We start from the raw sequence: 25192 nt of genomic DNA, 5'->3' as shown, positions 1-25192 counted from the left end.
TATAAAATGATGTGAAATGGGAAAGCTGGCTCAGAGGACTCAGCAGGGAATCAGCCTCTCCATTCATTTTTCACTGCCTTAACTAGATGCTCTCAGCACCAAGTTGACCCAGTCCTATGCATGAATCTCAGGAAAAAACAGTGCACAGGTGGGACTTCTAGAGTATCCCCTTATGTCCACTTACAGGTCATTCTTGCCCCATTCCTGCTGCTTATTCTCTCTCCTCTCATCATTCACTGATCATCCATTTTCAACTCCTAAAACCCTGTGCCTGGTCAACAGACACCGAAGTATCTGAAAACCGACTCATACTAAAATGAAAGTGACTGCTAAGGACTCATTATTTTGATGGTTATTTTTTGACATCACCAAAATCATACCACCTAAGGAGTCAATTTTATCCAGGGATTAGATCAGCTCTGTCATTGCCAAATTAATACCAGAAAAGTGGAAAGGAACCTTCCTATAAGATGTTCATTAAGGGAGATTTCCTTGTGTAGCTGCTGTTTGCCTAAGTCTGACCCCTTCCACCTTTCAGAGAATGCTTTTTCATCATGTGGCCATTCTTGTCTTATGGTAATTGGTCTTTGTCTGTTTAGCCATGAGTCACACAAAAATATCACACAGAAAAGCTCTGCCTCTATCTTATCTCAAAAAATAAAAGTGTAAGTTTAAATCTGGGGCAAGTTGGATGTGAACGTTAAAGACTACAACCATCTAGATCAAAGAGAATCTTCACACTATGATTTTTCCCTCCCAGCTTAAGTCAAGAACTTGGGAAATAAAATTATCTTCCTCCAGTGATTACCTTTGCAAACTATAATTTCTGGAGCTTTCATCCATGGACTGCCATGTTGTGACTACTTAATTGCTGCCTGAAATGCAGAAAACTGACTTAGTGTTTTCATTTTAAGGTAATTCTTTCACATTTTGAATAGTTACATAAATAGGTTGTTTTGCACGTTGCTAGCAGGGGCCAGCAGGAAATTATTTCATTTGGGGGCAGATGGTTCTGGTGACTAAATAGAAAAGATTGGGTGGGTGGCAGGGCGGGGGTGGCCATGTACGCATACAAGCACAGAAACTGAGGATGCAACAATTCTACAGTGTCTGAACTCTCAGCCTGAATTTGTGTATCTTCAAGAAATTATTCATCGATTTCCCACACATGAGTTAAAAAGTGCCTTCAGGGTAAGGGTATCCTCCTCCCCCAACCCACCCACTAGGAGTTTTAATATGTAATTGGAGAGCATGTAAAATAAATGGAAATGTCATCTGGCTGGTAACAAAAGACCGAAATCATAATGGATTATTGAGCGGCATCTTGTGGTCAAAGGTGAGTATGACACTGGTAGAAAAATCCTGGCTTGCCAGCACGCCACTCCAGTATGTTACATTGCCTCACATCTGGCTTTTGATCATGCTCATAAGGGGCTGTGCAGGGTTATCAATGCAGCATTATCATCATGCCACCTTAAAATGTTTTTGTGAATGAGCGCATTAACTTACAATTAATCATCATGCATTAATGTAAATGTATCCATGTAGGCAAATTTAATCAGTGTTCTTTCTCTTTCATATTTTAATAGCAGAGCACTAAAAGAGACCTAGAAGATATAAAGTTACACGAGCAGTGTTTATAATCTAAGCCAATTCAGCATAATTTTAAAATCAGTGCTTCCTTATGAGATGAAATATGAAACCATTCAGTCATTCCCTGAATGAAATCCATTTTCTCTTTATTATTCCATAAGGAAAGGAAGAAACTGTCCTTCCCCAGCACCTGCCTCCTTCTGTGTCCCACATATGGATTTGGTCAATATATGAAATGATAAGTTAATGGACCTTCATAAATAGAGTAGCCAGGCATAGCAGCTGTATAGGCAATAGACTACTGCTGTAAGACAGCAAAACAGCTGGCTAACAGTCAATTCAATTTTCAAATATCAATTCAATATTTTTAAATCATGCATATTTTACCCAATTTCCCATTCTGGGCATCATTTAGGAACCATAAGCAAATAAATAAAGCAAAACAAAAAAATTAAAGAAAAACAGCATAGGAGCTTTCAAGTCAAAAACTGATTCTGGTTTATTTGCATTTACTTTAGTGGGAAAAAATTACGTCTCAAAAAAGTACTGGAAGAATTCAGCAATTCTAATACACTTCATATCAGCCCTAGTTCAAAATATCAACGTGTGGCTCACAAATCTTAGCACATGCTGGGGATGCACATGTTAACGTTCATCAGCTTACTGTGGTCCTTGGATGAACTGCTTAGCCTCTCTGGGTCTTTAGGTTTTCACCTGAATAAAGAGAGGACTTCTGTGTCTAATGCGGCAGATTATTTGTAATTAGCTAAGCTCTGACATTAATATGCTACTGAAAACAAAAGACATCTGTTTAAATAAATTTGCTATCTGTAACAAAATCTCATAGGGAAAAAGGAAGCCATTCTAAGTATCTCAAGCAGAAGGAATTTAATGCAGGGAATCAGTTACATTGAGGACGGAAGAGCTGAAAAACTCAATGGCAAGTGGCAGACAGTGAAGTAACTCTGAGATTAACAACAGTAGGAAGCCACCATCATCCTCCAAGAGTAGTACAACTTGAGGCAACAAGGGAGATGTCCGGCCACAGAAGTAAAGATGAAAAGCCCTGACTTCTCCCTTCCACCCATCAACCAAACTCCCTGAGGTGCCTCCCATTAGCCAAATGCAGCTAGAAAAGAGCAATTTAACAACTGATTCTCAAAAAAACAAACAAACGCCAACCTGACTTGTGGCACTTGTGAATTTCTATAGTTTATATACTCTCACCTGGCCAATTTTTGTGACTCATACAAATCACTGAATGTGAATCATACATCATTATAGTGTTTCCTGCATATGGATATAATACCATAAATAACCTGAAGAGCAAAGACAGTCAAAAAGAAGTAGTAAAATACTTAGAAAATAATGAGTTTGTGGGATATTAAATTATCTTTGCTTTTAAATATAATTTAACCATAAGGTTTTGATAATTTAACATTTAACAATGATGAGAACTGGTGTTAACAACCAGTTCACAGGATTCTGAACATTTAACAATAGGTGCTCACACATTGGTAAGAGCCAGGTCCAGGAAACCCTGTCTAGTTAACAAGAAAGGCTGGAAAAAACAACCCAAAAGTGGTCTACTGTCTATGATACAGAACAGAGCAGAGAAGAACAAGAATGAAGCTGAGGGCAAACAGATCCAGAAATAGTACATTATAAATCGATGCAAGGCAAACAGATTAAGGATTACTTAAATCTCTCCAACAAGAAGGAATTCAGCATCTCTCTAGCTGACTCCTTGCTAAACCCTGGTTTGATGAATCATAATTGGGTTCACAGTATATTTCCAGGAGAAAAGGCATATTGGCTGATCCCAATGTGTCATTTCCAATTTTTTGTCTCTTTGATTTTCTTCTTTTCTATTGTCTTTTGAAGATGACAATCTCCAGAACGTCACAGATCAAGAAGTACAAGATGTACCAGTGGTTTTTGCATTAATGAAATTTTGATCACTTTCACTCACTCACATTTTTTCCGCAAACTGATTCAACAAGATGAGTCTATCGTGGGAGGCCCAGTAACAGAAAGGATTTAGAAATGCTTGGAGAAGCAAACTATATTTCCATATGGTTTATTTTTGTCTTTTACAGACCTTGGGACAGTCACAGCCTCCCTGGGTCTCAGTTTCCTCACTTACAAAATAAGAAATGATGGGACTTAATTAGATAATCTCTAAGGTCGTTTCTGGCAATTAAGTTCCATGATTTTATTATGGCGTATATGAATTCAGTTTCAATACTTCCTCTTCGTTTTACTTATTCCTCTCATTAACTACCCATTGTCACTAGCATAGATTGCTCCCCCATTCGATCAAAAGCCTAAGCCAAGAAGATGTAAAAACAGAAAAAGCAATGAAAGATGAGTGAGAGGTCTCCATGACAATCAGGAACCTTTTCTAAACAGCCACATCTTGGGAAAGCCTGATCCAGCTTATTTTCTGGGAACTAATGATCGGCTAAGATGAGGCGCTGATAAGCCACGGAGGCAAGGACCATTAACACTTGATTGTCACTAATTCTGAGTCAATGTCCCATTTCAAAGTCATTAGTAGTATTAAAAACTGAAACAGCACATGCACACAAAGGAAAAAGAAAAGAAGCATTAGGATATGTTTGACATTAACATTACGAGAGAAACACAGAAGAAATGACCATGAAAAGCCTTAATTCAATAAACACCTATCCAGAGAATTCTTTGTGTAAATTCCACACAAAGCTTATATGAGACATAACATGAAAAATTAAAAAAAAAAATTCCTCTGCCCTCAAGAAATTTAGATTCCACACATTATGTGTGTGTGGATTTGTATTTCCTTGGCATTGATGATCCTTGCAAAACTTCCAATTTCATTATTTTTAATTATGTAACACAAACCAGCCAGCCGCAAAAGCCATTTCCAAGCACGTTTCATACATCTACTTAAATCTATTTATTCTTTCCATCCTATAGGAAATAAACTTCTATGGATTATCTGCTAAGTGCCAGTCACTGTATTAACAAAGCCAAACATCCAGTGGGAGAACAAACAAGTAAGAAGTCCACTGATCATTATAAAAAGGGAAAAGACAAGTGACAATTTGGTGAGTGCATGGCAAGGCCACCTAATTCAAATCTGAGGGGTCAGAAATCGCTGCAACAGGGGTGGTCTACTGTTCTTGCCTGCACAGCATCCTTTCCTCTCTCTTTGAGTACTAGGACCTAATTTTCCTTTGGAAAATTCTTCTATTTCCCTGCAGTTGGGGAACTGTCCCATTAATTACTGAGGGCAGTCCTCTGCTCAGGGAGTGGATCTGTGACCCCAGCTAGACCAACTGTCACACGTTTTCCCCAGAAATACTAATCCTGAGTAGGGTGATACAAGATCAAAAATAATTGGAGTTTTTCCAATGGCAGAACCTTAAAGAGACAGTACACTGGTTCCTACCACTTAAATTCCTGGTGCTGCTTTCATTTCTGTCCCTCCCAAGCCTGAGATTTTAGCCCTTCATCTGATTCTTTGCACTACTCTGTGCCCTTCCAAACAATTTCTTCTTAGTATATAAGTCAGAGTCTGTTTCTCTTGCTTGCAACCTATATACTCTGATATCTATTCTGGGTAGAAGCTCCAAGCTGAGCCCAGGAGATGTTGCTGCCCTAGCAAAGGGAGTGAGGATGATGGGGATAGTGCATGGTGCATTCCAGAAGAAACTCTGGCTGCTGGAATATAAAGTACAAGATGGAATTTCATGAGAGAAGACAGTGAAGAGTAAGCCCACACAGGGCTTTATAAACATGCTGAGACCAAAGGGAAACCACTAGAAGTCTTTTTAAAGGAGAACGTTTTAGAAAGAGCACTCTGGTATCAATGCAGAGAACAGACTGGAAGCTTCAGGATAGCGACAGGGAAACCAGTAAGACATGTGTTCCAGGAATCCATCCCTGAGAAGATAATAGCTTAACCTGAGATGGTGGGAAGAGAAAGAGAGATGGTAGATGGATTTCTGAGAATTTAAGAACTTAGACTCAATAGGACATGGAGACTGAGTGGATGTTGGGGGCAACAGGTAGGAAGAAATCAAAAATAACTTCCAGGCTTGAGTTTGGCTTATTTAGTAGGTAGCTGCATTCACTGGGGGAACATAAAAAAGGATTCTGGTTTGCTGAGGAAGATGACCAATCCATTCTTTTACATGTTGAGTTGCTTATGAAATATCCAAATAGATATATCAAGTAGGTAGATGGATATATAAAGTTGATACTCAGGCGATATCTGAGTAGAAGAAATAAATTTGGATTTGGGAATCATCAAAATACTATTCTATCAATAGTCGGAAATAAATCTACAAGAGTGAATGAGATCACCTGGGGAGCATACACAGCGTAAGTAACAATGATAGTACGGAACTGATTCTCCATGATACATTGATATTTTCGGGATAGAAGCAAAAAGGACCCAGAGTAGCCATAGACGTCACAGGAGAACTAAGACTGCAATTGTGTGAATGAATGTAAGAGCATCTTTCCAGAAGAGAGATATAGATAATGCTGTCAAGAGACCAAGAAAGATAAAGATTAAGAAGCATTATTGGACTTAACATCAAGTAGGCTATTCATGGCCTTGATTAGAGCAATGGAACAGAAACTGGACTGCAGTAGATTGGGGGAGTGAGTAGATGAAGCAGAGACAGAAGTGCAGACAACAATTCCAAAGAGGGAGCTGCCTGGGATGGGAGAAAGAGGATTTAAAAGACTGTGTTCTAAAGATGTGTCTTGAGTATGTTAAAATGCTGGTGAAAAACAATAAATAAAGAGGAAGTGATTGCAGATACAAGAGAGAGGAGGGTTAATCAATCAACCAAGATCCCTATCCAGAAAACTGGATAGCATGGGATCCAGAACTCCCATGGAAGGGTTACCCTAAACAGAAGTAGCAGCACTTTTTTTCAACAGGAAAGACAGAAGAGAGGAAAGTTATGGAGGTTAATTTACAAGCTTAGGAATGGAATATGAAGGAAATTCTTGTCTAATGGCTCTAGTTTCTCTCAAAAGAGGTTAGAGGGTCATCTTCTGAGTCAGGATTTAATTGTTTCTGTCAGCTTACTGATTATGTCCACATCTGTATTACGTCTGACTTATCTCCTATTTATTGTTGTCCTACATATAGACTTCTGATTGAAGGGAATCAGAATAAAAGCAAAGAATAAACATTGATTCCACAGAACTATGAGAATTCATTTATTTAACCAAAACATGTAGTGTGCCTACTATGTGCCAGGCACTGTTCTAGGCATAAGGACTATAATACTTAGGCAAAGTCTCTGCCCTCGTGGAACTTATAGTCTATGGTTAGCAGACAAATAAATAAAACAAGATGGTTTCCAGGAGTGATGAGAGAATGAAGAAAAGAACAAGGAGCAAGACAAAGAGTGGCTGAGCAGGAAAGAATTTACTTTGACAGAGTGGTCAGGGAAGTCCTCTCTGAAGGGTGGCTTTTGAGCTGACACCTAAAATGTGAAAAGAAAAGGGCCACTCAAAGCTCTAGACTCTAGAGTCTACAGGGAGATCTTTTCTGGCAACTGATGTAAATAAAGTCTTTGGGCAAAATGAACTTGTCTTGGTGGAGGTTCAGAAGCAGCAGCATGGTTGAGGCACAAGGGAGAAAATGAAGCTAGAGAGGAAAGTAAGGACAGATTCCTATCAGGTCTTGAAAGTCAAGATAAGGAGTTTATATTTCCTGTTTATTAAAGCAGGCAGTCACTGGAGGATTTAGGTAAGGAAGCGATGTGATCCGATTCACTTACTCCTAGTACACAATCAACTTAACCTCTATCCTAAAACTTGAGCAGATCCTGTGTCTTAAAAAGGTGAACTAAAACATATTAAAGAGTTTACCATCAATCTGCTTCTTGTGCCTCATGTGCTGAGAACATTCATTCTATTTGGAAGAAAATAAAAGTGAATCCATGAACAAGAGCATGCAGTGTTTCTCACCATCCATCTGATCCCAGCTACAAAGCACAATTGTCATTAGGTCTTTTAACAAGCCGTCTCCTCCTGAATGATATGATAAACTTCAGGAATCATGAGTGGAAAACGTGGTGCGATTTCCATAATCATGAGGACCATCGAGATGGTCTTCAAATTCAAATTTTACCAAAAAGATCAACAGCTTGATAAAGACACTCTAAATTTCACTCCGTATTTTTTATTTTAAAAATTTGGATTCCAAACCATTATGCTTCTTTAATTTTTGTTAAAATATTAGACTTACTCATTTTCATTTAGTATTTAGAAGTTCAATATTTAAATTCTAAAACCTAATGAACGATTAGCATTTTGAGGCATTACACTGAATAGTTATTAAGGGTCCAAAATACATAAATCATTAAAATCACTAATACAATTCCTATATAATCTCATAAAATAGAATAAAAGCCATTGGCTACAAAAACTTCTCATGGCTATATTGTTATACTTTAAATCAATATAAAAGGAAAAGGAAAAAGAATACCATTACAGTCTTTCAGGCTTAATGTTTTGATTAATCACTTGAACAAAGACACTGTTGTCAGGCTGATCTAATTTGCAAATGAAACGAAACTGGAAATACAAATACTGAGTTGGATGGAAGAAGCCAATTCTCAAAACTTGGACAGGGATGAGTCAAATCTGATCAGATGGAAAGAGCATAAAAGGATAGGATGGGGAAGATGTGTCCCGATTAACAGCTGTTACACAAAGTTAAATACAGTGATCTTAGCTGTAAGCCCAGTGATTCAACCTTGTATAAATTTAGCAGAAGAATTTCAGTGTCTCACATAAGGAAGCCAGCGATCTCTTTCTACAGTGCATTCAACGGATCTTCCCTAGAGTATTTAATTTTGTCCTCAGGGACAAATCAAGAATGGTGATTGCAAACTGAAATGCATGCAGACAAGATTGATACTTTGGCAAGAAGTCATATGAGGAAATACAAAGACATCTGAGGTCACTGGGCTGGAAAAGAGAAGAAACTGAAGAGAACTGGATAGTGGCCTTTGCAAATACTACAGAACTCCCAAGTAGAAGAGGGATTAAAATATCTTTTTATGTAGCCCCAGATGGCAGCCCTACAACTAATGGATGGAAGTTACAAGATGAATTATAAATCAGTATAAATAAAAACTTTCCAACAATGAAATATATTATAAAATAAACTAGCTCCCTCAGTCCATAGACAGTCCCCTGTCACATGAATCATTTAAACTCAGATCAGACACCCAGACTGAGGATGTTGTCTGGGTTAGGATTAGATCAGCTGTTGTTTATGATTCTTGTCCATCGTGAGGTTTTACATACACTAGTTAGAGCTTTGTAATTAACATGATAGTGATATCTGTTAAGAAAGGGTTCAAGATGCTACAGTATTTGCTAATTATTTATGGAAGAAGGTAGAGATTGAAAGAGAATGACAGTTTTGTTGCAAAAATAACCAAATTTCCATAATATTCCCCTGTATGTCTTTTGAGAAATTGTTTAAACATCTCTACAATTTTAAAAGTCACATAGGTGATGTGACTAAAAACCAAGCCATGAGTTTAAGTACTGCTTCTTCACAGAGATGTTCCACTCATCATAAGCCTAAAACTTCCTAGAAGGAACTAGTTAAGACCAAGAAGATTCAGGGTCCAAAGCATTGGAACCACTAGAACAAGCCAAGTTTAGGACGTTGGCAACAGAATTCCCAAGGAAAAGTCAAGTTTCTTGCTGGGGCTCTGATGTTCTGTGACTGGTTTGTTTGAAGGTTAGGCCAACCCTGCTGGTCATTCATTTCTAAATTTAGATTACAGTGGTAGAGAGAAATCCAGCCAACAGGGGAGAATGTTGAGAAAAACTTGGTGGATAATCATCTCTCAATGCTAAAAATTAGATAAGGTGCACCACGAAACCTGCTGGTGGAAAGTAACCTTGCGTGGTGGCAAACTCAGGATCTGTATACATTCCTGCAGGAGGGAATTCAAGACAAGTCCCCTCCCCAAACAGTTTCCCTGGCTACTTTGGCACCACTGGACCTCACGGGAGTGGGAGGCAAGTGAACATAGCCTAAAAGCAAAGGTGAGAGCCTGAATGGAAGTAAGAGATGCCCACCTTTCAGAAGACAAACTCATTCACTGCAGAGGGACCACAGGCAAAGTGTTTGCTGCCAAATGCTGTATTTGGAAAGCCTTTCATTGAATGACGGCTTTTATGTCCACTTAATGCTTATATTATAATGGCATCCATCAACTCACCTTTTTTCTGAGAATTTGGTTTTCTCTTTCTTCAACTCTTTTTCATGCATAAGCACAAAATAGACTGTACCCAAGTTTTCCTAAGTTTCCTCCAGACTTGGAGTTTTGACAACATTCTCTCGAGGCTGGCATCACTTATAGATGATTCTAGTCCTTCATACTCATCTTTTTTTAATAAGGCTAAGCTTGTCAAGAATTTTACATCTTTCTTCGATTTGTTCAGCAAGTTTTATGGCAAGCTATTTTCTCCTTCTTACAGAACATCCAACATTTAATTGGTCAACAATTTCTAAACAAGAAGAGAGCTATTTTTAAAAATGTAATGATTTCTGTACCTACCACTACCTTCCAGAACCCAGGGTCAAGTCTTTAGGCAACTCTACAAAAACCCTGTGCACCCTCTCACGGACCAGCCCCAAGTAAAGTTTTACTTCCTCCTGCAGATAGTTCTGGTATCTCCCAGCACACCTCCCAGTGGAACTCTTAACAGATGTCCCTATAGGAGCCATGGTTTCATCAGGCCACAGAGGAAACCCCACCACCACCACCACTGCATAGCAGCTTTCCAAGAACCCAAATCCACACTGACTAACCAGAGCAAACTCAGGGAGGATTGTTTAGAGAGATGTACAAGGATGGAAAAGAATTCATATGCCCACTCTAATGCCTAATGCTCTGTCATTTCTCTCCTTTTGAAATCAGTATTTTAAAGAATATACATAGAGAATAATGTCCAAATCGTAAGTGTATACTTTGATTAAGTATCAGAAATTGGACACATCCATTTAACTACTGCCCTGGTCAAGAAATAGAATAATACCTGCCTCCTTAGAAGCCTTGGTTGTGTCCCTTTGAAACCTCTTTATCTTCTTTTTCAAAGGTCACAAATAGTCTGACATCTGATACCATAGATTTATTTAACATTAACATTTATTTTTATATAACACTTTACTAACATATGCATGCATTTTTGTTGGGTATATTCCTAGGAGTGAAATTGCTGAGTCAGTGGTGAGGTATACTTAAGTAGATATGGCCAAATAGTTTCCAGAGTGGTTGACTAATTTCCACTCCCACCAGCACTCCTAAGAGTTCTGGCTGTTCTACATCCTCTCCAACTCTCGTCAGTGTTAGTATGTAAATGTGGCCTTCCTTGTGAATTGTGATTTTTAAATAGTCACAATATTTTAAATAGGAAAAGGCAATTTTAAATTACAATCTAACTACTAATGAAATTCAGAACCTTTCCATATCTTTACTGGCCATTTGAATTGTCTTTTCTGAAGGGCTTCTACAGGTCTCCCATCCATTTTCCCAGTAGGCTATCTTTTACTGATTTACAGGAATTTATTACACAAACCCTTTTTTGGTTATCTATGTTTCAAGTATCTCCTCCCAAATTGTGGCTTGTGTTTTTCAGTCTCTAAACTGGGACTTTTTATACACAGAAATTCTTAATTTCAATATGAACAAATTTAGCACTTTTCCTTTAAAGTCAGTATCCTTTTCATATCTTGTTTAGAAAGAAGTCTTTGCCTACTCCCAGGTCACAAAGTTATTCTCCTAAATTGCCTTCTATTACTTGATCATTTACATCTACTATCTACCTGGATTGATTTTTGCATTGGTCTGAGGTGGAAGTTAGGTTTTCTATTTTCCTTAGGGATATACAATTGACACAGCACCATTTATTGAAAGCAAATCTGTCTTTTCCCCACAGACCTTAACTGCAAACTCTAACAAAGTCCACATTTATTCATGGTTCTGATTCTGGACTGTATTCTAACCCACTGACATAGTTATTTATCTGTGTACCAATACCATACTGTCTTGATTACTGGACCTTTGTAAGTCTTCATATGAAGTAAATTCATCCCAGTCTACTCAAGATTGTCCCTGCTGTTCTTGGTCCTTTGCATTTCCATAATAATTTTTTAGAATCAGGTTCTTAATTTCCACACAAACACACATTAAAAAGAAAACCATTCTGGGCTTTGACAAATACAGTCTTGAATCTATAGATCAACCTGGAGAGACTGACATCTCATGAGTCTTCCAAATCATGAGCACAATATATACCTTCATTTATTTAGATCTCCAATATATTTTTAATGCTTTCCAAATCAAGGACTTTGCAGATCTTTCATTTCCTCTAGTGTCAGTTTTATAGGTGATGTCTTTCAATAAATGTTTCTATCATATCACTATTTTCAAATTTGCTGCACTAAAATTATATAGTGATGTACTATTTTTTAATTCCTGCTATTGTTCTTTTGTTCTTACTGTCTTTTGACAGAAAATTTGTAGGGGACTTATGAATTAGTCTCCTCAAAAAAATATGTTTGGCTTTGTGATCCTTCTCTATTGTATATCACTGTAATTATTTCAACTATTTGTGAGTTTATTATTTTCTCTACTAACTCTTAGTTTAACTTGATGACTTTTGGGGAGAACATTCTTAGATAATTTACCTTTCGCCACTGCTCTTTTCTAATACAGGCATTTAAGACTATCCATTTTCCACACATGGCTATAGCTGTATTTCCCAAGTTCTGATATGTCATTTTTATTATCATTCAGTTTAAAATATTTTTTAGTTTACATTATGATTTCCTCTTTGACCCATGGATAATTCAAAGTATGTAACATATGCAGTTTCTGTATCTTTTTATTATTGATTTCTAGTTTAATTGTTCTGTGATATTTAAATGTTTTAAATCCTTTGAAGTTTGTTGGGACTTGATTTATAACCCTGTAAATGATCCTTGTGCACTTGAATGGAAATTATATCCTGTCATTTGTAGGTATAGGACTCTATATCTATGTGTATCAGGTCATAATTACTACACATGTTCTTCAAATATTTTATATCCTTATTTATTTTGGGCTTTTTGCTCTTTTGGTTACTGAGACAGGTATACTGAGGATTTGTCTTTGATAGATAGGTAAGTAGGTAGATTCTTATATAAAGAGAGATACAAATAGAGAGAGACCAAAAACAGAGGATATTCAGCATACAAAATCACATACAAATTTAGAATTGTTCTGTTTTTGTGACATTCTTTCTGTATCCTTATATTTTAAGTCTGTCTCTTATAAAGTAGCATATTTCTGCTTTGCCTTTCATACACCCAGTTAACATAAGAGTATTTCACCTATTTAATAAAAGCACTGATATATGTGGATTTAAATCTACCACCTTACTATTTGCTATTTCTTTCTCTGTATGATCATCTTTCTCTCCTCCTTGCTTTATTTCAGGTTGATCATATATTTCATATTATTCTGTATTTTCATCTCAATTAGCTTGTTCAGTATATATTCTTATTCTAGTAGATGAGGGTTTCCCATAGAAGTTACAACATATATCTTCAATTATTGAGGTTTAATATAAATTAGAGCTTTAGTATTTAATTACTATTTTAATATTTTATTTTAATGATACAAAACTATATTTAATCTCTCTAAAATACAGCAGAAATGATATTTTTAGTGAGAGCAATGTGCTTCATTATCCATGAAAGTCCAGTTTAACACTTTGATATGCAGTAATTAAAATATCTGATTTTAAACTGAAGTTTATTTCAATATTTGGCCATCTTTCTTAAAAAACATACCTCAGCATGATATGTAGATCCAAATGGAAAAGCTCTTCACACTTCTATAATCTGTTATGTTTTTCTATCTCATTCTTCAATAAGGCAAAGATTTGTATGAACACATAGCTAGCACATTTTTCCCCCCTGAATGCAATCATTTCTTTCTACAAAGTAACTGAAAAGCAGTGCATTCTTATTTTTAAAGAGTTGTTCTGAACACGTGTGATATTGTTCAACAAGTCAGAAAAGGTTCTTTTCAATTTTAAGTGTACCGACTGGTTAGACCACTTTCAGTAACAAAATCATATAACAATTATAACCTATCCAAATGCCAATTTTCCAAGTGCTCTTTCCACCACATGAGTGTGTTTTGAAAAGCATTTACTTTCTCATTCACTATTAAAATATCACCTTTCTCTTGAAAGGATCAGTTAAGAGTGTGTATTTTTAAGTAACATATGAAGGAGAGCCACTTGTTATCCTATGAACGGTCCCCAAACTTGGATCATGTGTGTGTTTGTAAAAGAATCAAGTACAACTCATTTTTTTTTAAATTCTAATCAAAGCAGCAATTGCTTTTCCAGAAAATAATTATTTTAAAGAAAGCAGTTCATCTATACCAAATATCTCATTTGATATATTCCTTTTTTATGGATCACTAAGTAGTTGTTTTTAACTGAAAGAGAACCTAATATATACCATATACTGAGATATGATAAAGCCATTCGCACTTTGAGGCAGCTATATATAGCGAACACCCTACATTTGTTCTAATACTTTGTTTCTTCAAACCACCAGCAATGATTTCTGTGGGATTTCCAATAGGATTGGCTGGCAAAGAAATGTGTATTACTGTATTGCCATGTTGTTTGCGATATATAATGTTAAACCATTTTTACCACATCTGCAAGAATAAAGAATTTCCCAATTTGCTGAATCTTTGTTTTTTACTATTAATTTGACCAGTTTATTGACTGTTGACTACATGCCACGTGCTATTCTAGGATCTGAGGGTGCAGCAGTGAACCAAGTAGAGTAATAAATACCTGCATTCAGAAAGCTGTTCTTTAAACCTCAAAAGATGTTTCTTAAGTGTTTAACATTAAGTTTAGAAAGTTTTAGTAAAACATCACATATCTCCTGTTTAAATATCATCTAAAATTCTATAGGTTTTTCTTTCGGTTTGCATTATTTTTAATTGTCTTATTAACTGCTTTGTCTCCCTATTACCATTAATTCCTACCTCAAGGCAGAGTATACAGTTGGAGTGAGATTCACCATTAATAGTAGTGGATAAAAATAGTCCTTTTTTCAGTTTATTACTCATCTGATTAGACTATCATCGTTTTATTTTGTATTGTCACCACCACCATTTTCTTCACATGTTTGCATTATCAAGATGAAGTTTAATTTATCCTGCTTCTATAAATTAGGATCCAAGCAACAAATAAACCCCTCTAGTTATTTTAGCAGAGAATTTAATAAAGGAAATTAGTTCCAAAGGTACTGGAAGACCACAAAGGGAAGAAGAGACACTGTGTCACAGAGATAGTAACTTCAGGAAAACAGCTTCCACTCCTGGGGCCGGGGATCAAAGGGAAGAAGAGAAGCTGAACAGATCTAGAAGTCTGGGGAGCCTGGGGACCTGGGACGCAGACTTCTGAGAAAAAGCCCTGCTGGTTCCTCAGATGCCTCGAGGAAGGGCCCAAGGGTAGGACTCACACCTCTGCCTGGCTGGTGCAGCCACACCTGAGGAGCATGATGATGCTGGTTGGGGAATGTGCGAAGAAGCCGGCAACTAGAACCAGCTGCTATTGGAACCTACTGGGGTGACCACAGCAAAACCAACAGACAAACTGGAAGGAAACTTACTCCCACTTCCTACTTTTCCAGTTGGCAGAACCAAACAGGGAGCACACGGACAAAGCAGAAATGTAGTTTGCAGCCTCCCACCTCCATGTCACAGAGCAGAGTGTAGTACGAGGTAGGAAACAACAGCATAACACTCAGTTGCGTCTTTGCAGAAATATTTTTAAACTCTTTGCTCATCTTGCCAGGGTTATTTGACTTAAAATGAGGTAATACAATTCCTATCATCACACAACTAGACTGCATAGGCTGCATTATGTCACAAAGTATTAGAAGAGGAGGAAAAATGCCTGTGAGCAGCACAGTTAACCTGGGTAGGAAACTCCCACTTGACATACATGACACATGACCATCGGACAAAGGGGCCAAGAAAGGAGCCAATGCCAATCTGGATAATGGATATAAGTAAAGATGAATGAATTTTATTTTTAATAGAGGTATAAATTGAAATTCTAAATATTTAACCACACTCATTGGATGATCATGTGAAAATGGCTGCCCCTCTCACTGGAGATCACTGGTCTAGGTCAAGGTTGGAAAGCAAATGGCTCATGAACCAAATCATGCCAGCTGCCTGTTTCTTAAATAAAGTTTTATTAAAACAAAATTCTGCCAACTCACTTGCATATTGCCTATGGCTGCTTTCACACAATAACAGCAAATCTGAGTAGTTGCTACCGAGATCTTACGTCTTGCAAAGCCCTAAATATATACTAATTGGGCCTTCTGCAGAAAAAGTCATTTGATCCTTGGTCTAGACAGCAATGTTCAATAGAATTTTCTGAACTGATGGAACTATTCTGTATCTGCTTTTTCTATTATGGGAGCTACTAGCCACATGTGGCTACTGAGAACTTGAAATGTAGCTAGTACCACTAAGGAACTAAATATTTCATTTTGCTTTTAACAGCAGCCACATGTGGCTAATGGCTTCTGCATTAGAGAATGTAAGAACAATAAATAGAAATAGGAAAGATGCCTGATCTTGAGCCATCTAGAATTGATTTTTTATTCCACCTCAGTCTTGGAGGAGGTATATTCAGGTGTTCTGGCATTTCTGCATCCCCTTGGTAGACATGACTCATTTACTCCAATACCTAGGTCTTGTCTTCCTCCCAGCACATGGAGGATTATGACCCCTCAGCCCTTGGAAGTTATGTGTAGCCACCTGACTAGTCTTGGAAAATAAGATGTGAGCAGAAATCATGTGTATCACTTCTGGGCCAAAGCACGTATGTGCCAGTGCTCACCCCTCCAGCACACTCTTGCCCAGCTCAGGCAAACCCCAACACACTGTGCTGAGAGGTCAACGTCAGAAGGTAACAGTAGTACCTCTCTCCACCTGAGCCCCTGACTAAAAACCATATGGAAGGCAGCACTCTTCCAAATCTCATTGGACAGGTGGCATGAGGGATGCATGAATTTTTTTGTCTTCAAGAACTGATGCCTGGTGGTGACTTTTTCATCCAGTATAATTTAACCCCAACACTATCCTCTAAGAAAGCATTTAAATGGCCTCAGAAAACCCTCCCTGCCTTGCCTGAAGTCGGCCAAATAAAGTTAGAGACATATTATGGAGACCAGGAAGTCAAGGCTGCAGAGGGGATATTCCATTAGCCCTGAGCTTCTTTAGAAATAGTGAGTTCTCGGAGCTCTGTGCCACTGTGATTTGGAGTTGGCTTGTCACCTCATGCAATAAGTGACTTTTAACAGCCTATTCTTGCTCTTCCAGGCCCCTGCTTCCTTTGTACAGGCGTATGAAGGGAGGCTTAGCTTTGGAGTCAGGCAGACCTACATTTGAGTCCTGACTGCCATTTAGCAGCTACGTGACTTTGGGTGAATCACTTGGATTCCTTCAGCCTCAACTTCCTCTTGTTTGAAATGTGCACAATTACAGCAACTTTTCCTAACTGCCACCAGCATTGGCAATAATTTATAATGTCCATTAGTGCCCCCCCACCCCTAAAAACATTTCACATGCTCTCCAAGCACCACGCCTTTGCCCCTGCTCCTCCTTTCACCCGAGATTCCCTCAGTGTTCCACGTTGCCTCCTCTTAAATGCAAGTCCTTCTTACTCAGCAATGCTTTTTCTTGCTGTATTAATTAACCCTAATGTCTCCATCCTTTGAAATCTCTCAACCCTTGGTAGTGCCTACTCAACTGAAATCTAACTCAGATGCCTCATTCTCAGTGAAGATTCCCCCCCCCCTCCCATTTAAGGCAAAGCTCGCTCTCCTCCTCCCACCTTATCCCAGCTCTGAGTCCCATGGTACCCAGCGTGGCTTCTGGTCACATCTGCCACAATGGCATGGTGGCTTTCCCTATTCTCTTCACAGCTCATTAATTACAGAGCTGTGGCTATCTCATCCTCACCTCCACATGCCTGACCCTTGTCTGCCCTGTACATGTAGAAGTCCTAGCATATATGAGGCCATCAGTACTCGTAAGCAGCAAGGAGGAAAAGGAGGAGGAGGAAGAGAAAAAGGAGACGAAGGGAAAGGAGGAGAAAATAAAAAGAAAAACTAGGCAGCTCTGACTTCCATCAAATAGAAAATAACCTGGAACGGTAGTTTCCCCTTTCAAGAAAAGTGTAGCTTCCTTTTAAAGTATTAGTTCATAATCTTCCTCACTGAGTCATGCAGAATTTTTAAATGATTTTTTGAGTTGACAGGTAATCTATAAAAGGAAAGAGTTCACTGCAGGTTGATGAAACGTCTTTTCTCTTAGCTTTCATGCCCACATTTTCATAATTATTTATATTCCGTCAATCAGTTAACTATAAAAGGCAATTTAAGAGGTGAAAAAGAATCTATTTGGTTACCCACATTACTGATGCCACCAAAGAAGGAACTGGCAGAGATCTAACAGCTGAGGCCCAGCACTAGAGGAGGAGAGCCTTCATTAAAAAAAAAAAAAAAGGTATGTCAAACCTTTTTTATTACAACCAGGCTTTCTCTTTGGGGGAAACAAATGGCCTCAGCAAGACACTATTAAAAATTTTTTAATTTAAAATAGAAAAAAAAATCAAACCCTTTGACATGCAGCTTAAAAACGGAGAGAGTATCATAAGCATTTTTGGGGAGCACAAAAGGTTGGAGCCAGAAACCATCAATTTCTCTTTGCTGCTGCCCCAAATACACTACTGGCCTGACTCCATGGCAGGTACAAAGGAAAGGTTATTCCTCCCAGTAAAGGACATGGGAGTAATGACAAGAAAGAGAAAGAAACTAATACTGGTTATGAAACTCAAGGAAAATCAGTGCTGAATTATTTGTATCTAAGTTTAAATGTTCCCTTGCTGTTTTTAGCTGTCAGGTAGTCTAAAAAGAAAGTCGTAAAACTTCCTCCCTCCAGCCAAGAGGAATGCCTCTCTGAAAACAAAAACAAAAACAAAACAGTGGCCCTTGGAGATGAAGCCCCTGATGTCTCCAAGGTAAGGTACAGAGCTCAGGGTTAGTTGAGGTGGAAGCTTAGATGAGAAGTATTTCCAGGTGGGCAAAAAAAGTCAGCACTATCAAATTGCTCTGGGACAAGAGTAGCCAACAGAAAATTATCTGTCATTCTCAGCAGTCCTTCCATGATTTTTCAGAGGCCAGATGTCTCTCAATTTGTAAGATGGTCAGCAACTGTGTGCAGTCAACCACATTCTCTCCATTCGAAATAATGAAAGAGACTGAAGTTCAAGTGAGAGAGGTCAAACTGAGCCCATTCAGCATCTCGGGAAAACTTCTACTTCTTTATTAAGTGAACTACACAGATTGGGTCTCAGCCTAACCCAGTGACGTTTTTCTGAACTGTCGAAAGTCATGCCATGCTTGATGGCTAGGATTCGGCATTCAGAGAGGTGAGAGAGAAGCTAAATCCTTGTGACCACAATGCATGGCTCCCAGGGGCCCGAGAGAGATCCTGTGACTTCATTCATCAGTGAAGAACTGGACGGATGGTCAAACAGAACAGAGCACTGTAGGTTTTCACCTCCACAGATATCAGCTGCTCAAATTTTTGGAAGGCTAAGAGTATTATTCTGGAAGTTCTACGTGTAAGCCCTGTGCCTACTGCAGTGAGATCCTCAGACACCATCAGATATGCTAGAGAATCATGGGGGAAATGACTATTTCAGTACTCTCCATTAGGAGGACAAACTGTTGAACGAAAGTAAACTCAAGTGTGCAGACACCAGAAGGTTAAAAAGTTGGTTAAGAACCAAGAGAAGGTTCTCAGTGGAGAGAAATATACCATTAGCTACTCATTATGAAGTGACTAAATACAGTAAAATATAGTAAAATTGGCTGTACTATAAATCAACTCCTCTCTCCCAAAATACAGTAAGATATAAAGTAGAAATCTGATAACCTTTTCATTATCTTCCTAAGACTGATATAAATCTAGCCTCTGTGCTCTGGCCTTGTAATTCATATAACCACACATCCTGATCTGCCTGGGACAGTTTGGGTTCCTGCCTATTGGCCCAGCATAATTATTAATAGCCTCCTCTTTTCATTTTCCAAAGTGACCCAGTTTGGACAATTACATGGTCATACTACTTATTAAGGGTTTGCACTGAATTATACATCCTTTGTTATTTCTTATTTGAAAGGCAAAGAGAGTTTCTCTGTCAAGAGAAAAGTCTCAGCATAATATCATGTTACACAAAAGCCCAAATAGGTTTAGCCTCACAACTAGACAGCAGAACACCACATCACGTGATGCTGAGATTAACCTAATCGAATTCTCCCCAATGCCTTTACCAGTGAAATGTCTCCTGCCAGCTCTCCTGGGTCATGTAGCACTTTTTAATTTGACATAATTGATGTGATCTTGTAATACTAGCCTCAGACTTATGGTAAAAAGAGAGAAACTCTACTGAAAAAGCTCACATCTGCAGTGTACGTGTTAAGTGGAGGAAAAAAACAACACGTGCCATTAAGTCTTCCTTTGAACATCTTCCACGTTTCAAGTTACGCCTTCAAAATTGCTCAAGACAGCTGGGCCTGTTGCCTGTTTTGTGCTAATTAATTTTTGTATTTAGGCCTCTGCTGCTATTACTATTTGTTCGTTGGCGGCTGTCATTATCATAATATTTGTTTTCCTCTCTAAATAAGCTAAATATTAAGATTCTGAACTGAACACAAAACAGTAACATAAAGCTTCTGAAGGAAATGAAAAGAGTATTGTCAGGGGAGGGTATAGCTCAGTGGTAGAGCACATGTTTACTAGCATGCATGAGGCCCTGGGTTCAATCCCCAGTAATTCCACTTAAAAAGTAAAAATAAATAAACCTAATTACCTCCCCCCAAAAAAGCTTAAAAAAATTAAAATTTTAAAAGAGATATTGTTAAATCATCATGGAATATTTCATTCCTGAAAACTACTTACAAGAACAGATTTTCATAATAGAGTTGAAGGAAAAGAGGACATATCCAAATGAGGCACCTCCTTGACTGGTCATTGGCAGGTAAGGGTGAGGGAGGACACTGAGGGTAAAGTGATAGGATGCTAAGCATGGTTTCCTCCCTGCCAATGGTTAAGGGCCCTCCCTACTCTGTCCAGATAAAGTCTACGGGGGAACCCCAGTCTTGGGAGATGGCATGAGAAAGGACCAAGTGGGGATGCCTTGGTTTTTCTTAACAACCCAATGCTCAGGACCAATGAGATTCCACAACACCTCCCCTGGGTGACAAGACCACACTATGGAGACAGCCCAACCCATGGAAGACCTTGGCTCTAAGAATCTAGAGAGAAATGCATGCCAGGGTCAGTCTTCCAACTCTTTCTCCCCAGTGACAACTTCCACCAAAATATCACCACGGCATCTTGCTCAACCTTGTGCACATGTGGTCTTCCCTCAAAGGTTTGTCATCCAAATTCCCATTGGAGATAGGAAATAATGACAGACCCAAACAATTACCTACTCAATAAAAAATAGAACATGTTAGAAATGAAAAGCTTGTTTTTCATGCTTTGAATGCCAACAAAGTACCATTCTGATTCAAGATTTAGTCTTTTCCTTCGGCAAGATACTCTTTAATTAGGAGAAGAGGAAAATGAGAGAATCCACTGGCATAATTTGAGCTAACCCAGAAGTCAACCCATGAATTGGATAAAAATGAAATAGTATTAGCTTTAAAAAGGAATCGGTCATGAAAACCGCCCCGTGATTTATCATTATTACCATTCATTTACAAGCAGAAGGTCACCCTCTTTCTATCTGCCTTGCTGAGGGAGCAGTCATGATGCATGGTATGTCAGACCCTCCGGAAGTCCTTTTTGGATGTAACATTTGAATATTAAATACAAATTAGTTTTTATTATGGTTGTAGCATATTTTCAGAGTTTTTTTATTCTCAAAAAAAGAACATGGAGTGCAGAGAAGAGGGTTTTCACTCATGGCAAATTCTTCATTTTTCTCATTTTAGAGATTTGTAACTTTCACCTTTTAAAGAATTTACAGATCTTGATTCTTTTATAGTACTGAAAAGCTTTATCCACACATGCCATTTCTCCAGGAATAATCATTTTTTCTTCTTTCTAAGCACTTCTACAAATAGGAACTCACTTTGACTTCATAATGACCCCATGAGACAGGTACTATTATAAATGGAGAAAACAGAGCCAGAAAGGTTAAATAATCTACCTGAGAGCCTCTGAGTTTGAGTCTAGAGTCAAACTCTTAACTACTATACCAATTTTAGTAATCAGGGAAGGGCTTGACCATCAGAAAGAGGTTTCAACAATGTGCAATATACTAGAGGCAACAATATATAAGAGCAGCTTCAAATACAATTTGATTCAGTTAAGCAAACATTTATCAAGCACCTACTACATGCCAGATAGTGTGTCGTGTGTCAGGATAAACAGACTTATTAGACAAGGGGTATCTGGACTAAATCCATTTGAGAAAGGGAGGAGATGGTGGGGTTTATCAAGCATCCTGGGAGTCGGAAAGGAAGGGATGCAAAGGAAAACTAGAGACATCTTATTATTTTATTAAAACCTACCTTTCCATGACTAATCCCTTTGCTTTGGGCGACAATACACTTATCATAACAAGTTTACCAGCACTGATAGAGAGGAGAGACAGTTCCAAATTTCCACCTGACTCATAAGTAATTAAACACATAGTTAAAAATAAAACACGCCCTTATATCTGAATCCGATTCCCACTGCCTCCCAGTCCTCAGACCCAAAGCACCTCTTCATTTTCAGTGTCTCCGAAGAGAGATGTTTTTCCCTCTCAGCCTTTTCAGTCAAATTTTGTAGACATTCATCAACTCTGGAGTTTCCAAGTCGAAATGTCTGTCATTTAACCTTCATCCTCCTTGAATTTTCATCCTGATAGGTTTGGATTAAACCACAGACTGATAAATGAGCACTGCTTTGGCGACACAAAAGAACTGTCATTAAGGAAACCTCTCTGAAGGTATGAATCAAAGCCAGGGATCTTTTGGGGTTTTTTCCCCCTCTTGTTCACGGATCGCCTGCAGTAATATGTTTTTATTATACTTATTTATTTTTCTCCCTTCTGTTTCCAAATGGTTTTCATCATCATTTCCCGCTTGTTCTTCTAAAAGAATAAAAGTGTGTCCTGACGGCAGACAGCTCTGTGTTTATGGCACTAATGTGGCTAGCAAAGGCATTTTATCAATTTGAATGTAATCCAAGACCAGGAAACAAGGAGGGGAAAGGAGAATGAATGAAGGTTAAGCAACAGGCCCACTGATGTAACAGCATGTTTCACTTATGAAGACTTCGGATAATTAGGGAGGTGGGGTTTTTTTTTCCCTTAAGGCACCTGTTTTGCTAACCTGGAGTTTATAAGAGGGGGCATCCCTTCTATTCATTTAGCTTCCAGTTTTTGGATTCTTTGAGCCACCATCTACTTACACATGGTGTTTGTGGGGGTTTTGGGGTTTCGGTTTTTTTCCCCCCCGGTTTCAGAAGCTCTACAGTATCTTAACCCTTCTCTGAATTTTTTCCTCTCCACTACCAAAAGAAACTAAAGGGCAAAAGAGAAAAAAAAAAGAAACCAGGGCTTGCCTAAGGTAACAATTGTATCAGATGTGACAAGTGACAAGAGAGCATCAGAAAAGATTGTCATGAGCCATAGAAGAAAACAGGGCAGCGTGTCACAGCTGTGCAAGCCTGGTTACTAAGTTTCTCTGTCCACACCTGAAAGAAAATGCCTTTGGAGTCAAAGTAATGCTTTCTTCTCTAATTGATATTAGTTGTAATCCAAATGCCAGCTGTCTAAATTCTCTTGGGCTTTCAGCAGTCACCTGACTATTTAAGGTTTTAGCAAGACTGGCTAAGCTCCCTGTTTTATATAATATGGGAAAGGCAACATCTCCAGATGCATCTGGGAGTCAGGGTGTAGTGGTGAGGGAAAGCTTCCACTCTTCCTTCTCAGCTTCTCCTTCTGCTGAATTCTCAGTCTCACTCAACGTACACCAAGCCGGCCCGTTGTCCTCTTAACCCTTGTTCCTAAAGTCTTGCTAACACAAGCCTGTGTGCCACAAACCTCCGAATTCAGGGAGCAGCAGGAGAGGACGATAAAACCTCGTCCATGGGACTACTGGAAGGGTTAAAGGCAGTAACAGAAAAATACTCTGCGATGCTACATAATAGGGCTATGCAGTAACTGCTTTGGGGGTGGGAAGGTTTAATTTGGAGGGTAAAGTTTAACTTTGTTGGGGAAGGTTATCAGGGGAAGCTATCCTTCATTCAGGATTTTATCATCTCATGGAGAAAAGTTGCAGAAACTTCCTCAGCCTCAATCCACTCTAACAATCCTCCATGGTGCCACCGGAATCTTCTTTGTAAAACACAACTTAAGCCACACCCTTCTTAAACTCATTGAAAGGTACTCAGTCATCCTCAGGATAAAACTCCAGCCACCCTGGCCGACCAGCTTTCGCAATGCATGCTCTTCCATCCCATGCTCCACAACCCTTCCTTCACTCCCCACAACTACTGCTCAACTATCCCACGCTTCCTCACATCTTCATGGGTTTGTACATGTCAATTCCTCTTGCCAGAAGGTTCTTCATACCCTCCCTTCCCCATCCTTTCTCTACCTGGTAAAATTCCACTCATTCTTTGAAATGAATGTCTCCCTCTGACACCCAACACCCACCCACCTGGTCCCCTCTCAGGGAACTGGTGCCTCTGACAAACACTGTTGGGTGGCTCAGGAGGAACAACGAAAGAGTGACAACAGAAAAAGCCTAACGGATGCTACAGTCCACAATGCGGTCGGGGGCAGAGGGCACTAGGCTCAGGAGGGCATCTCTAGGCTAGAAAAGATAAGGAGAGTAGGTGATTACCTACTAAGAAGGAACAGACCACCTGACAGAAGCTTCAAACGTTGACTACTTGCCTGCTGCAGCCACACAAAGTGGGAGCCAAGGTGAGAGCCAAGGGAACAGAAAACTCCCCCAAGAGCCCATCCTTGCTCCCTTCCTTCCCTCCGTCTGTTTAGTGCTGCCCACTGACCAAGCAGAGTTGACTTGCACAAACTGCATTGTTTAATATCCACTTCTAAAACTGATGCTCACTCTAAAAGAGATGGGCTGATTAATGGACTCCAAATATCTTGCACTACACAGCCAATTCCTTTCTCCTGGTTCTCTTCATAATGGATAACCCTTCTTTCTTCAAATGTGCATAAAAGGATCCGTTCCCCACCAGCATTATTTGTAACTGCAGAGCTTGGGGTGGTACCAGATGTCAAAAATGAAAAATGGCGAAATTCAAAATTGCTTCTCCCTTTGTTTCAAAGGTGACCTGCAAGTAGTTTTTTTTTTTTTTAATGAACTAATTGTAGGATTATATGCTGAATGCCCCAAATGTGGCGAGGGAGAGAAGAACACTCA

Source organism: Camelus ferus, chromosome 4 (assembly GCF_009834535.1).
Source record: "Camelus ferus isolate YT-003-E chromosome 4, BCGSAC_Cfer_1.0, whole genome shotgun sequence".
In the NCBI taxonomy this organism is placed as follows: Eukaryota; Metazoa; Chordata; class Mammalia; order Artiodactyla; family Camelidae; genus Camelus; species Camelus ferus.
Note: the sequence above shows the minus strand (reverse complement) of the source record.